The sequence below is a fragment of the Cryptomeria japonica genome, chromosome 10 (assembly GCF_030272615.1).
Source record: "Cryptomeria japonica chromosome 10, Sugi_1.0, whole genome shotgun sequence".
Classification (NCBI taxonomy): Eukaryota; Viridiplantae; Streptophyta; class Pinopsida; order Cupressales; family Cupressaceae; genus Cryptomeria; species Cryptomeria japonica.
Genome location: NC_081414.1, coordinates 254,076,452 through 254,090,464, shown reverse-complemented (window position 1 = coordinate 254,090,464; position 14,013 = coordinate 254,076,452). Strand labels below are relative to the sequence as shown.

Here is a 14,013-nt window from a genome sequence, read left to right as displayed (position 1 = left end):
GCCCCCAAGTTGGGGTCAAGGGGCATCACCCCTTGCGCGCTCCTGCAAGGCCAAAAATACTTTTATTATTTTATAAAGGCGTCAGGTGTTATTTTTCTTTTATTTTTCACTCCCTCAGTTATGCCAAATGAAGGCCAAAAAATATTTTTAAAAATCACTTTTAAAGCTTGCATGACATTTTTTCTATGTCACGCGAGTCCATCTGAAAGACTTGCGAGTCCGTGCAAAAAACTCGCGCGAGTCCTTGCAAAAGACTCGCAAGTCTTTCAGATGGACTCGCCTCGTGAGTCCTTGGCGAGTCGACTCATGGCTCCCATGGACTCGTGAGTCCGTGGCGAGTCCACGAGTCTTCAAACTATGACTAGAAATGATCTGCTAGTCAAAAAGCATAGAAGGTTGACTCCTCAGAATGTTCTACGACATGAGCCTCTAGTGGAGAACCTCTATAATTGGATTGCTAATCACCCAACCTCTTTTTGTAGAACTTCTTCATGTGACCAAGATGACCATCCCTCCTATAATTCTAAGTCAGAAAAAGCAAGAAATTCACTGCTATTGAAAACAACACTGAAATGTTTAGGAAAAAATCTGCAAAACACAAACAGAAAACAAACCCCACAATTTTAATAAAAAACTTTAAAAGTCAGCAAAAAATCTGCAAAACAATTTTACATGAAACCGCAGGCAGCCCACAATTTTAAAAAAAATAATTAAAAATTGATACCAAACACCACTATTTTCTGGAAAAAATAGATCAAAACCCTAGTCATCCAAAGAACACCATGACTTCTAGAAAAAATATTCAAAACCCTTACCGTCGTAGTACCCATGATTTTTGTACAAAAAAGTCACCAAAAAAGGTCTGTAAACTCGGCTAAAAACCCTAGTTGTATAAAAATCATCAACAAAATCAGAAAATCACCACCAAACCCTAGGCAATGGAAAGAAACCACAATTTTGAAAAAAAATTGTGCAAAATATGCAGAAAATCATAAAAGTCTCATCGAACAGTCTGAAGGTTGCCAAAAAACCTATCGTGCCCAGGAAGAGTCATTGTGTGCCAAACCAAGGAAAAATGGCACCCCAAAACACTAAAATACACCAAAAACTTAAATGGTTAGATGCATGCACAATTTCTACAAAAAATAGAGAGAAAACCCTTCAAAACTAGCACAATATCCTCCATAAACCCTTGCAGTGTCCAAATACAAAGAAAAACATAATTTGTTGCAACAAACAGTGCCTCGATTTTCCACAAAAAGTCCAATGATTTTTATTCAAAAAATTACTAGAAAAGGGTCATGTGAATCTACAAAGCAAAAACCATCAATTTTTTTTTTGTTGAAAAACCCTCGATTTTATTCAAAAAATCAATCCAGAACTTCTGAAAACCCTTAAGAAATTTTCAGGTATAAATACCCACAAACTTTGTTGAAAAAATTTGCCAAAAAATTGCCCACAAATTTATAAAAAAATTCATCTAAACTTCAAAACGGATACCACGAATTTATTGAAAAATCTGCCAAAACTTCAAAAAAGAAATCTGAGATTTTTCCTTCCTTGGTAGATCCATATGGCACCATAAAATTCGAACGAGCCCTTTTGATAAATTCTCTGTTACCAATCTTAAGATTCCTTCAAAACTCGAGCTTTCTTCCAAAGCTCTAATACCATATTACAAAAAGTAATGACAATGAATGATTATCAAGATATTCTATATTCAATAATAACAAAGGAGAGGAAGTCTCCTTAAAAACGAATTACAAATGATCTATCTGATAAGTATAAGATCGACAACTAAGAAAAGCAAAAGACAACGAAGAGAATAAAGAATATTCCTAAAGTCTATCCTAACAACTTAATTGACCAATATAACTAAATATTACAATATTATTTTAACAGGAATGTGGATGAGGAGGGGACTGACCATCTAAGTTGAAGAACAAAGGGCCCACCAAATCTAGTTAGAGAAAATGAGGATGGAAGCACCCAAAATTTCAGGGTATGGCATGAAGAACATAGACCTCAAATTATATAGAAAAGATTATGATAGATCATGTATCTGAGATTCTGAAGTAAAAGAACAACTGAAACATATTACCAAACGGTGAAAAGAATGCAACATACAATTCACTACAAATTCATTTAAATGTCAAAAGGAACTATCATTGTAGATATTAAATAAAATCCAATTGCTAAATTAAAATAAAACACAATGTTACATGAAAGATTAAAGTTTATTTTAAGAAGAAAGAACATAGAGAATCAGAAAACAACAAACAAGGCTTAGGTAGCTAATGCTTGGTCTTCAGTTCCATGCAACCTAAAGAGTGCCATCATTGTCATGGCACTAGACATCCTCACTATCAGAGTCTGCTATATCAGGCTCGTCAATTATGCTTAAAGGTACCCATCTCCAAGGAAAATTAAAGGTACCCATCAATTATTGATCGCCAATCCATGCCAATCAATACTAAGGGTTTTCCAATGTTGAAGACATATGGCACGCTATGCACTACGCTAACTCCTCTACCTTGCTAGACGAAAGTTTGTTGCTCTTAATAGAACTAATGAAGCTTTATATGGACCGATTTTCTAAGCTCCAAATAGAAAACATTGTTTTTTATTTTTTTATTCATGCCAAATCAGGATTAAAGTGCAATTTTGCAGATAAAAACTGAATTTAATCATGATTTTGCAGATTAAATCATATTTTTTTGCCTTTTCTGGAGCCTTGTCATACGTGCTCTAGTATGAAGAAAAAATCGGTAATCTGATTCAGATCACCAAGTGCAGATTATTCACCAGTATTTGGGATTCTTTGCAGAGATTTTCTAAATTGCTCTCTACATAACAATTTAGATCAAGAAAAGAGGCAGCAACATGCCACCGCGTATAGATATGTGCAAGAGAATAATGTTTATCAGGGGTCCACACTTGTATAAGTAGGCCTAAAATAACATGTATAAGGCCCTAAGTATAAGGTGTAGACCTTATAATATAAATATGCATATGGTTATAAAATTATTCAATAATTAATAAAAATTAGTACACGAAAGAATTATCTTTATGTTAATTAATTAATTAAATAAATAATTGCTGTCTTATGAAAAAATTTAATAAACTCCTGAATGGTTGTAACTTACCTTTTTCACCCTATATTTTAAGGAATCCCAATTGTGGAATAATATGTGGAGAGAATTAAATATGTAAATACCTGGATATTTACTTGACACAAAAGAGGTTTGTTTGAGGCCACTAGGAAGAAAAAGGTCCAAAGAGGAAACAACTGTGATACCCTAGGTTTTTGTTTCTGTAGTTGTAAATTTTGTCATTAGTGATGCTTGTGGGGTTTTACCTTTTTCCCACCATAACTTGTGTTTCTCTGTTTTTCAATTTATTTCATAACACATATTTTCTGCACAATATATTTTGCATATATCATCATGCATAAAAATCTAAGGTTTCTAGCTTGGTATCAGAGCCTCCTTTAGTTTGTGATAATCATTTTTTGCAAGCTCATGAAAACCCTCCAATGGCCGCTTCCTCTTACCTCATTAGCCACAAGATTTTGGGGTTCCCAGATGAACTTTCTTCTATGGTTTGATGCATTTTGGATTGCTCAATAGTATAATTAATGGTGTTGTAATCTCATTATCTTTTAAATTGCTTTCTTCTGCACTAATGCACATTCAAGTTTCGGGATATATTTAAAAGTGGTTACCTGGAACTGTGAGTATGGAGTGAAACAAAAACTCTAGAGGATTGTTGATTGTAATAAAACGTTTATTTTGCTTGTCTGTGTGTGATTGTGAAAATGTTGCACAGTACTTGGACTAAATTTGGACTCTTGAAAAATATTTATCAAACTGTCATCATCATTGTCATCGAGGGGTTTGCGATTGAAAATTGAAATCCAAAGATGCAACCATACAATTGTTAAAAGTTCAAACCATTAGACCAATCTATTCATCCCTCAACTTTGTGAGACTCAAACAGAAAACATAAGATCCCTAGAGTTGTTATTGTAAGCAGCTTTCGACCCCTTACCATATTAAACAGTACTGCAAATCATTCAAGAGCAAGGCATTAATAAAAAAATTGTGCTATGTTTTCCTAATTCTAGATCTAGTTTAAGTTGTCACAAAAGATGCAGTAGCCTGTCATGATTCTCTCTTCGAGCAATTTTTTTCAAAGTTGTTGTTATGCTTTAACATGTGCCCACTTCTATTGGAGGCTTAGTTAAACAGTCTCCAATAAAAGTCTGAGCCACCATCGATGATAACCATTTGTCATTTCTAGAAAAATTTCTTTCTATTTTAACTCTACATTTTGGCAGCAGCATTTTCAACTAATAAACACCATACTTTGAATGAAGCTAAAGCCCATCCCTTGTTGTGGTTAAAATTGTGAGCAATTATGTTTCATTCCTCGAAGTTTCCCTCATGGTATATGTTTTGTTGCCTATACACATGGCAAGAAGTACAGGTGAAGTGAAGTGGTCTGTGACATTTGATTCTTGTGTCAAGTGGTAACCAGCTTGTCATTAATCAAAGCTGCCTCTATATGTCACACATAGCATGATCAACATTTCTAATAATCATTACACAGCATAATTTTACAGGAGGAGATACATTATAAACAAAGACAATAGAGAAAGGTCTCATTAGTTCAATCAATATAGATTTTCCCTCTTTCATTTTAGAAATAAGCTCATATATCTGGACATGTAAGCGGCAGATTCATTCCCTTGAAGCTGGAGTTCATATTTACTGTCCCATCAATATCTTTGGCAAGAAATTTGAGCCATTTCAGGCTAGTCTGATTTATTGGGACTATTTTGACTGAGACCCTTAATATATACCTACTTATTATATGTGGACATAGCACCATCATACATATCCTTGAAAATTCATTGGAGAAATAGTTCTGTCAGAAAGAGGCATGAATTTTTTAATAACATGAAGAACACAAATCACATAGTGCATGGCTCAAGGTGACACATAAATTTTGAATACAATACAAACTAGATAAATTATTAATTTATTTGATATACTCTAAGATCTATAGTGTTGAGTTAGGCAAGTTGGTAGTTGGGCCATGATCTACTTCTAATAAGGAAAGTTTTAAGTTTGAATCTTAACTACTACAAGCTTTATTGTATATGTTTAATGCAATGCTTGTTTTGATAAAAGACATAAAACCTACATGGGAGAGTAGCTTATTTTTCCTTTTGGTAAAACCATAAGAGATGTTATGATCAATTTAATGTACTCCCTCAAAAAATGCAACTCACAACATACATTGTGATGATTATTAAAATATTTTCATATTAAGGTTTCTATATCCATTAGCTTCCTTTTAGTTGTAAAGAAATGATGAAATCTAAATAATTCTCAAATTTCAGATAAGTATGTTATTGACAATACAACATTTGCTTGAGATCTGCTGTCTAAGTAAACAAATCTTTCGTAGTGCCTATGGTATCATTTCTTAACGTTCCTTTCAAGTTCCATTAAACTAGAGTTAACTTAGTTACTTTGCTAGATCACAATTATTTTTAAGGTGCTTGCCACACAAATTTACTACCATTTTGGAGTTCTTCAATTATGACCAATTAAAATTAGTCAAATATATATGCTAGTTCCTTTGAGCTTCAAGGAATGATGCAACAAGTATTTGACAAGTAGTGTTAACCATTTATTGCACCCAATGAATAAGGGAAATTTCTGAATTCTTCATATCTATGCCTATGGTTTATCCGTCGATGCCTATGTCATATCCCATCCTTGATCGTTATATATATATATAATGAAACAATTATTGTTATTATTTAATTATCAAGAAATGATTATTTGAAATTTATTTATTTATATTATCATTTAATTAATAATTATGACTGATAATATTCCCAATAATTGTATAAGCCTCAACAAAGGTAACCCATGTGAATCTATCGCAAGCATCATATCCAAATATCTTCAATATCATTGGCATAGAGGGGAATAATACGAGACATTGATTGTGTGAAAGATATCGATTTGAGATAAACTTATAATGGACGACCATGCAAGTCATCGAGGGAGTATGGAGACATCGATACTCCAAGAACATAATCAAATGTCATTCCTTACCAAATCGACAACATTCTGAATACCAAATCTGCAACTAGTCATCAGCTATGATGGTGTTCGATATCGAGTGGACAACAATTAACAATATTGTCAATTATATAAAAAGATTATGACATAATGTTATAATCAGCGATTGTGGGAACACACGGACGTATTTAGTATTCCCCATCATGAAGAAGTGTTGATACTGTTGTCATTTTATGACACCCTTGGTCCATGAGTGAGAACCGATCAAAGATATGTTCCATGGACCAGCGCTACCTAGTTGATCAAGGGAAAGCAGAAGAATCATGAAGTGTGAAGTGTTGCCTTGTCCGGAGGAGGTTCCTCCCTTGGCCTTTTCTTCCTTCCTGGAACTCCGAAACACCGAAGTTTCCCTTTGCCTTCTCTTGTTCTCCTTCTCCGGAACTCCGAGGTTCCGAAGTTCCTTCTCTTTGCCTTCTCTCGCTTTCCCTTCCCCGGAACTCCAGAACCCTGAGGTTCCGAAGTTTTTTCCCTTTGCTGCCTCTCCTTTCTTTTCCTGGAACTTCGGACCCCCGAGTTTCCGAAGTTCCTCCCCTTCTTTCCCTTCCTCTTCTTCTCTCCGGAACTTCGGAACCCCGAGGTTCTGAAGTTCCTTTCTTTCCTCTTCCCTTCCCTGGAACTCCAGAACCTCGAGGTTCCAAAGTCCCTTTGCACAGTTTTGCCTTTTCCTTTTCTTTCCTTCTCAATTCCCCAAAACTTTGGAACCCCGACATTCCGGAGTTCCTTTCCCTTGCCTTCTCCGGAACTCCGGAACCCTGAGGTTCTGAAGTTCCCTCCTAGCCTTTCTTCCTTCCTTTCTCCGGAACTCCGAAACCCCGAGGTTCTGAAGTTCTTTGCCTTGCTTCCCTTTCTTATTTCCCGGAAATCCGGAATCCCGGGGTTCCGAAGTTCCTTCCCTCCTTGCCTTTTCTCTCTAGTTCCCCCGGAACTTCGGAACCCTGAGGTTCCGAAGTTCCTTCCTTAGCCCTTTTTTTTCAGTTAACCGGAACCCCAGAACCCCAAGGTTCTGAAGTTCTTTCCTTGTCTTCCCCACTTCGGGAACCCAGGTCTCCGAAGTCTTCCAAACTCCTTCTAGTTGGCGACACTTCCGGATGGCATGATCGACACTCAAGGCTTTAAATGCTCCGACAGTTTTCATGACTTATGCACTTTCTTTTGTGAAGCCATAGGGGTGCATTTAATGTTTTTAGCAAGATTTCCATCAAGGAAGGTACGGGGCCATGGTTGTTATGGTGACTTATGTCATCTCTGCATACTCTAACTTTGGAAGGTCAGTCAATCCACTCTTCTCAAAATAGGCTTTTGTGCATATGGCTAGGTTGCTTGCATATACTAGTTAAGTGCATGCACTTCCCTGCACTCCCAAACTGACATACAGGGGTCATGATCACTCTTGTAACCATTTTCTATATAAATGTTGTTAAGCCTCATTGTAAAGGGTTCTCTCCCTGCTGGCTTGAGCTTTCCTATGCTCTTTCTCTTCTCTTGAAGACTTGTAACTATTTTTGCATTTCTGCAACTGTAAGTTTGGCCTTTGGCCTTTGAATGAATTGAAATTACATTCTTGCCTTCCTTCAACTTATGCATGTTGTGTATGTTTCCTTACCTTCATCATAAGTGTATGTTTTGTGGCTCTTCTCTCCATATATGTTGTGTTAACTTGCTTTTTTGAGTGTCACTTGTGAGTATCCTTCTCCCCTCTTGACACTTAGCAAATTCTAACCTCCATACATGCGTTTGGGTCACTCATACAACTGAAATTTGTGCATCTCTTGGGTATTTCAGTTGATTCCTTGTGCCATTTCGGGTGGGGAGAGAAACAATCTCTTGTCTTGGGGCATCACCTCCTTTCATTTTAAGCATTTCTCTCTTCCCTTTTCCTCTGTAAGCTGTTAGGGTAGTTTAGAAGTAAGTTTTGAGGTGTTGAGTTGGTTCAATACCTGCACTTGGATTGAGAAGGAAGCCGACCTTCACCAGAGATTCAACCACTTGCACAAGGTCCCACACTTTGGGGTTGTTTCCATGTTTCACAAGGTTGCTGAGTTGATAGCTCAGCAAGGGTGCGAGCTTTTGTGATAACAATTTTTGGCACGCCCGGTGGGACTTCATTCGATTTACATGCTAAGGATTCAATGCTAATTCTTAGCGTTGCAGCCTTTAGAGGCAATCACCTTTCAAGCACTTGGTGACTCTGCTCAAGGTCCAGTTCTTGTTCATGCGAAGTTCATAACTCAGGGACCCCGGAACCCCCAGGTTCCCAAGTCATCGCAACTCTCACAACTCCGAAAGTCCGAAACCCCTAGGTTTCGAAGTTCGCTACTTTGGAGGTCCGGAACCCCCAGATTCCGAAGTGCTTAACCTCGGAACCTCAAAACCCCAAGGTTTTGAAGTCTCTACTCAACAGGTCCACCGCTTGCTCATGACTTGTTGCAGCTCCGGATTTCATGCCCCAAATTCATACAAGGGCGTCTTCTAGATGTAGTTTCCAATTCGAAGAACTCTCATCTTCAGGCTCTAGAAGGCGGAGAGGTAGACCTTCATTATCACCAGTTAGGGAGGTCAGGGTTGTGTTGTGACGTTTTCACACATCGCCCCATTGCAAATGGGGACCCCTATTTTTTGCTTTTTAGGGTTTTTTTTTTTAGGTCTTTTAGGGTTTTGTCAGTTGGCTTTTGCATTTTTGAGTGCTGTCGAGGAGATCAATAGGATAGCAGGTCCTGCTGGAGTGAAGTCCTGATCCTGAAATTTGGCTAAGTCTGGAATGTCCTGATCCTGAAATTTGACTAAGTCTGGAAACTGAAAAACCTCAAAAAACTAGATTTTGCAATATAACTCCTGGAGGTCTGAAACCACTCTCAAACATCCTGAAAGTATATATGGAATATAACTTAAAGTATAAGTGTTCTTATACTTAAATGTTATATTCCATAAAAATTATCCTGATAGAGAGTTCAAAGAGTCAAATTTCGCTCCTGTCCTTCATTGAGGATCTAGAGCGAATTTCGCTCCTATCCCTCTCCAAGGGACCAAGGCGAAGCGCTCCTGTCCCTCACCAAGGGTCCAGGGCGAAAAGGCTTATTTGAGTCATTCCTGACCTTGTTTGGTCAAATTGGAACATCAAAGGCATGGTGGAGGACGAAATGAACGTGATAGAGCATCCAAACTTGATCAAAGACAATGAAATGATGGAGTTTTTGTCTACAAAGGTAAAAGCGCTCTTGTCCCTCACTAAGGGACTAGAGCGATTTTCTTTATATGCACAATTTTAGACCTTTCTTAGACTTGAACTCTTATTCATGGCGTGTAACAAGATGATATCTTCCTTAGCCAAGACATTTCATGGTGAAAAGTGAAGCGTTTTGGCCTAGAAGACAAAATTCGCTCCTGTCCCTCACTGAAGGACCGAAGCTTGAATTTCAAATTTGCACTGTTCTTGCAGGATCAAGACAATTTTATGATTTGAAGAGACCAAGGAAAACATGATTTATCCATTGAATATAATTTGGAAGGCTAACAAAGGACGGATAAGCTTGGATTTGCAAAATCGCTCTTGTCCCTCTCCAAGGGACCAGGGCGAAAAACCTAATATCCAGTCCTTCTCGCCAAGTTTGGACAAATCTAAGCCAAGGCGCGAATTTGAAATGATGTTTAAAATGCCTTGAGGTTGATATGATCAAGAATTTGCGCAATGGATGCAAAAGGCGCTCCTGTCCCTCACTGAAGGACTAGGGCGAAAATCTCTAGAACATCAATTTTGCCTTGCAAAAAACGAGTTGAACATGCACTGAAGGGACGAAAGGGATCATTGCTAGCCCCACAACGTGAATTGGCAATTAAAAAATGAAGGATTGAGGACAAAAGTGAAAAGGCGCTCCTGTCCCTCTCCAAGGGACCAGAAGAGCGAAGTTATTGGCATTTACTATTTTCTACTTGGACGTTAATATCCTCCAAATCGCATGAAATGCCAAAATCATCAACTTCGAAATATTTGAAAAAATTAATTAAATTGGCATTTAATAAATTAATTTTGGGCCTCAAAAAATCGAATTTCTATTATAAAGGCATTTAAAATTAATTTTTGTGAAATAAAAAATTAAAAGTTGAGCGCACAAGGCATTATTTTGTCTTTATTTTATCAAGTCGGCCTCTTCTTTTTTCAATTTTATTTATTTCAGAGCCTATTTTATCAAGTCGGCCTATGGGAAAATGAAATGGTGAGCGCTCTATATATTTGGGGCATGTTTTCATTATTCAAATCATTCAATCATTGTTTCAAGTGCGATTTGGAAGGGCAAAGAAGAAGTGCGAAAGCTGGCCTATTTGGAGCGAATTTTCCTCAAGTGTTGAAGACTTAAGGTGGTGGAGTTGATGCTTGTGAAGACTAGAGAAGGCGCATTTTGCTAAAGGGGGTCTTGATCTACATTTTGCCTAGCAAATTCACCTTATTTTTGCATCATTTTTTAGAATTAATTCTCAAGTGGAGGTATGGCAAGATCATCCTAGTCCCAATGTTGAAATTTTGAATTTTGAACTTCAAGTTTTGAAAATTGCGTAGTTAATTAGGAAATGATAACTCAAGATTTATCATGAAGTTTCCTAATTAAAATCTTGAATCTTCCTTTTAAAGTTTAATTTTTAGATTTCAAGATATATTACTAATTTTGAAATGTTGTGTAGGTATCAAGATGGCGACTCCAAAGCCCAGAGGATCTACAAGTCGGCAGGTTCTCATCAAGGACGATCAAGCAAGGACAAGGGCGACCTCCTCCAGCCTAGCATCGACAAGGACGGCCTTCTTTGGACTAACGTCATCAAGGGCGACTTCTCCAATCCAGTATTCCAAGGCGAGGTACATCAATCATCCTGCACATCAAGGACACAAGAAGTTAGAACAAGGGTTCGTTGAAGAAGCAGATAGTTCCAGATGAATTAATTAAAGCTAGCTTCTCAACAACATCAAGTTCAATATTTACCAAGTTACAAGTGTCAGACGAGGTGGCATCCTAGTCATCACTTCTCCAGTCAGTGTGGTCCACCTCAGCATTTCCAGATTCAATGTACCTAACTCATGGAAGGTGGCACAAACTCCGATGTACCTACCCCAGCTATCCATTGGTGGAATTTTCTAGAGAGGACATGTGTCCAAGCAATACAATTTTATCATTGGTCAAGCATTAAATGTTATGTAATGATTGTAACAAACCCTAATTAGGGTTTTCATTGTTGAATCTTGGCCATTGATCTCGAATTGATCTAAGCCATCGAATTGTATTGAGGGCACTATATAAGCCCTGGCATTTCATTTTGTAAAGGCAATAGTTAGAATATAGTTGGAAGCAGTTAGAAGATAGATAGAGAGTAGTTAGAAGGTGATTAGCTAGTTGATAGAATAGCAATTAGAGTAGAGTAGAGAGAGAAGGCAAAGATTGTTGCCAAGATGTTGTTGTAAAAGACTTGTAACTTTATTGAAGAAATGGTGAAATTTATGGGTCGATTCGACAATTTGCATGGTCTCTATACTTCTCGTATTTGATTTCATGTTATTAGATGAGTGGAAGAAATGTGCTTGATTGATGATGGAATTCGTATATCCATACTACTAGTAGTTTGTTGATTGCAGACTTGCCTTGTGTAGTCAACTGGAATCATTCAGCTTAAGCTTAACTTCAATTGTCACTTCTTCATGGATATGCATCAACCTGACGATGTCTATGCCTGCAGTGATGATTTGAACATCATAAAGCTTTCCTTCGAAGATCGCACTAACCTTGTCGAGATGTTCCTGTGATGTCAAAACAAGACTTAGTTAGAATTCCATCAAAGATCATTCATTGCTCTTACATTCGTAGTGTTAGGATTAGATCCTTTCCTTGCCCTCATCTTTTTTCCTTTTTTTTTTTTTTTTTTCTAAGTTAGTAAGAGTCTGTGTTCCAGCAATATTCAAAGAAAATCGGAAGTTCAGGCATCAAGTGTAAGTCCCCTTGTGATTCCAGCAAATCACATCATACCACAGAGAGCTTATCCACACGTAGAGATCCTACATACAAGAACCTTGGAGTCATCCTAATTGATCCTTTTTCGCAATATCTTCAACAATCTAAGGCTTTATTCAAGAGAGGATAAGGTACCCTTGGGTATTTTATTCTGTGTTTGATAGTGTATAAAATACATGTCAACAGGTTGTAAACACTCCATCTCCCAGGTCTCATTCTACCCCTCCATTTACAAGACCATTACTATCAAGGGCTCCCACCACTCATATCAATAGACCATTGTTTCACATGGCAAGAAATCAGGTTTTTGTTACCTTCAATGGGGGGAGTCCCCTTATTTTGACTCAATAGAATGATATACCAGTGGCTGCATTAAAGAGTATATCATACTTCATTGGTGAAATAGATACTACTCCCATTGAGCACATTCAAGACATTGCGAACATCTGCTCCGTCCATAATATCACTCATGATGATGTTGTTGTCAGACTCTTAGCCACATCTTTGAAAGGTAATGCTTTGCAGTGGTATAGAGGGTTGTCGTCTAGCTCCATCCACAATTGGGATGAATTGGGGGAGAGGTTGCGCAACCATTTCGAAGACAAAAGTGATCACCTATCACTTGTGGAGCAGTTGACTACGATCAAGAGGGCACCTCATGAGTTCATGAGAGATTTCAATTTCAAATTCCATAAGACGTCATCGTCTTATGGAATTTTCTCAACATCATCATTCTTGTTCCATTGAATTTTCTCAACATCATCGTCTGGTCTCCAACTGCATCCACGATCACTTTCATGGCTTTTCCATTGTTCTTGTTCCATTATATTTTCTCAACATCATCGTCTGGTTCAAGCATCGTTGGACTACTCGCGACTCGGCTCGACTCGCCAAGCCCCTGGGGAAAAAACTCGGGAAAAACTCGGCAAACTTAAAAACACGCTTAAATTTGATTAAAAATGCATTTTTTTTGCAAAATTTAATGAGAAGATGCATCCAATGAGTCAATAAATGATAACACCAAAGAAATAAGCTGATTCTAGATATATTTAAATGCAAAGTGTCTACAAAATCGCATCCTCATGAGGAATGTTGATGGCTGGAAGCCTGAAAGCAATATAGTAAATAGTTTTTGTAAAACCAAAAGTAAATACATCATTACAAATTACAATTACAACTTCCTCTTCCCAGCTCTAGCAAAAACTTGGGGAGAGGTAGAACTAGAGGGTCTAGTCATATAAGTCTGTTGTGGGCGTGATTGTGCCTCCTCGCTCGATATGGCTAACTCATCCTCCATCCTGGATGAAGCTATGTCTCCACCTGCTTCTAGCACTAGCAATGAATCCTCTTCCTCCTTGTTGAAACTTAGTAGCTTCGGTAAGATAAATGATTGAATGAGAGACTTCATTTATCTCTCATTCAATCATATACCTTATCGATATAACTAAAATCTAAATGTAGACCTCATGATTAAATAAATAAACTTGTTATAATCATCTTATATGCATAATCGATCATACTATAATTGTAATAAGATCAGACCAAAATTATGATAACTATCATAGATATCATATGGTAGCATCGATTGATGGTATCATATGATAACTATAACAGTTATCATCTTAATCTCAATTTATATCGATCGATGATTGTCTTATTTATCGGATGATTATATTCCTGACGTGGCACGATTACTAATCGGTCAAACATACTAACGTGCCCCGATAGCAATCGGTTTAATATATTGAATGTGACGTGACCGATAGTTATAGGTACATCGCTTAAGTGAAGCGGTGCATATGCATCAATCAAGTCATGTCTTGATCAGGCATGTCAAAAGACATGACCGGTCAAGGCATGCC

The 14,013-nt window shown here is 37.4% G+C and overlaps 1 protein-coding gene across 1 annotated transcript in view; it reads right to left on the bottom strand.

The window, feature by feature from the left end:
* The window catches only part of LOC131059835 (uncharacterized), a 64,028-nt gene that overhangs the window by 17,258 nt on the left and 32,757 nt on the right, over positions 1-14,013 (bottom strand). The window lies entirely within an intron of this gene.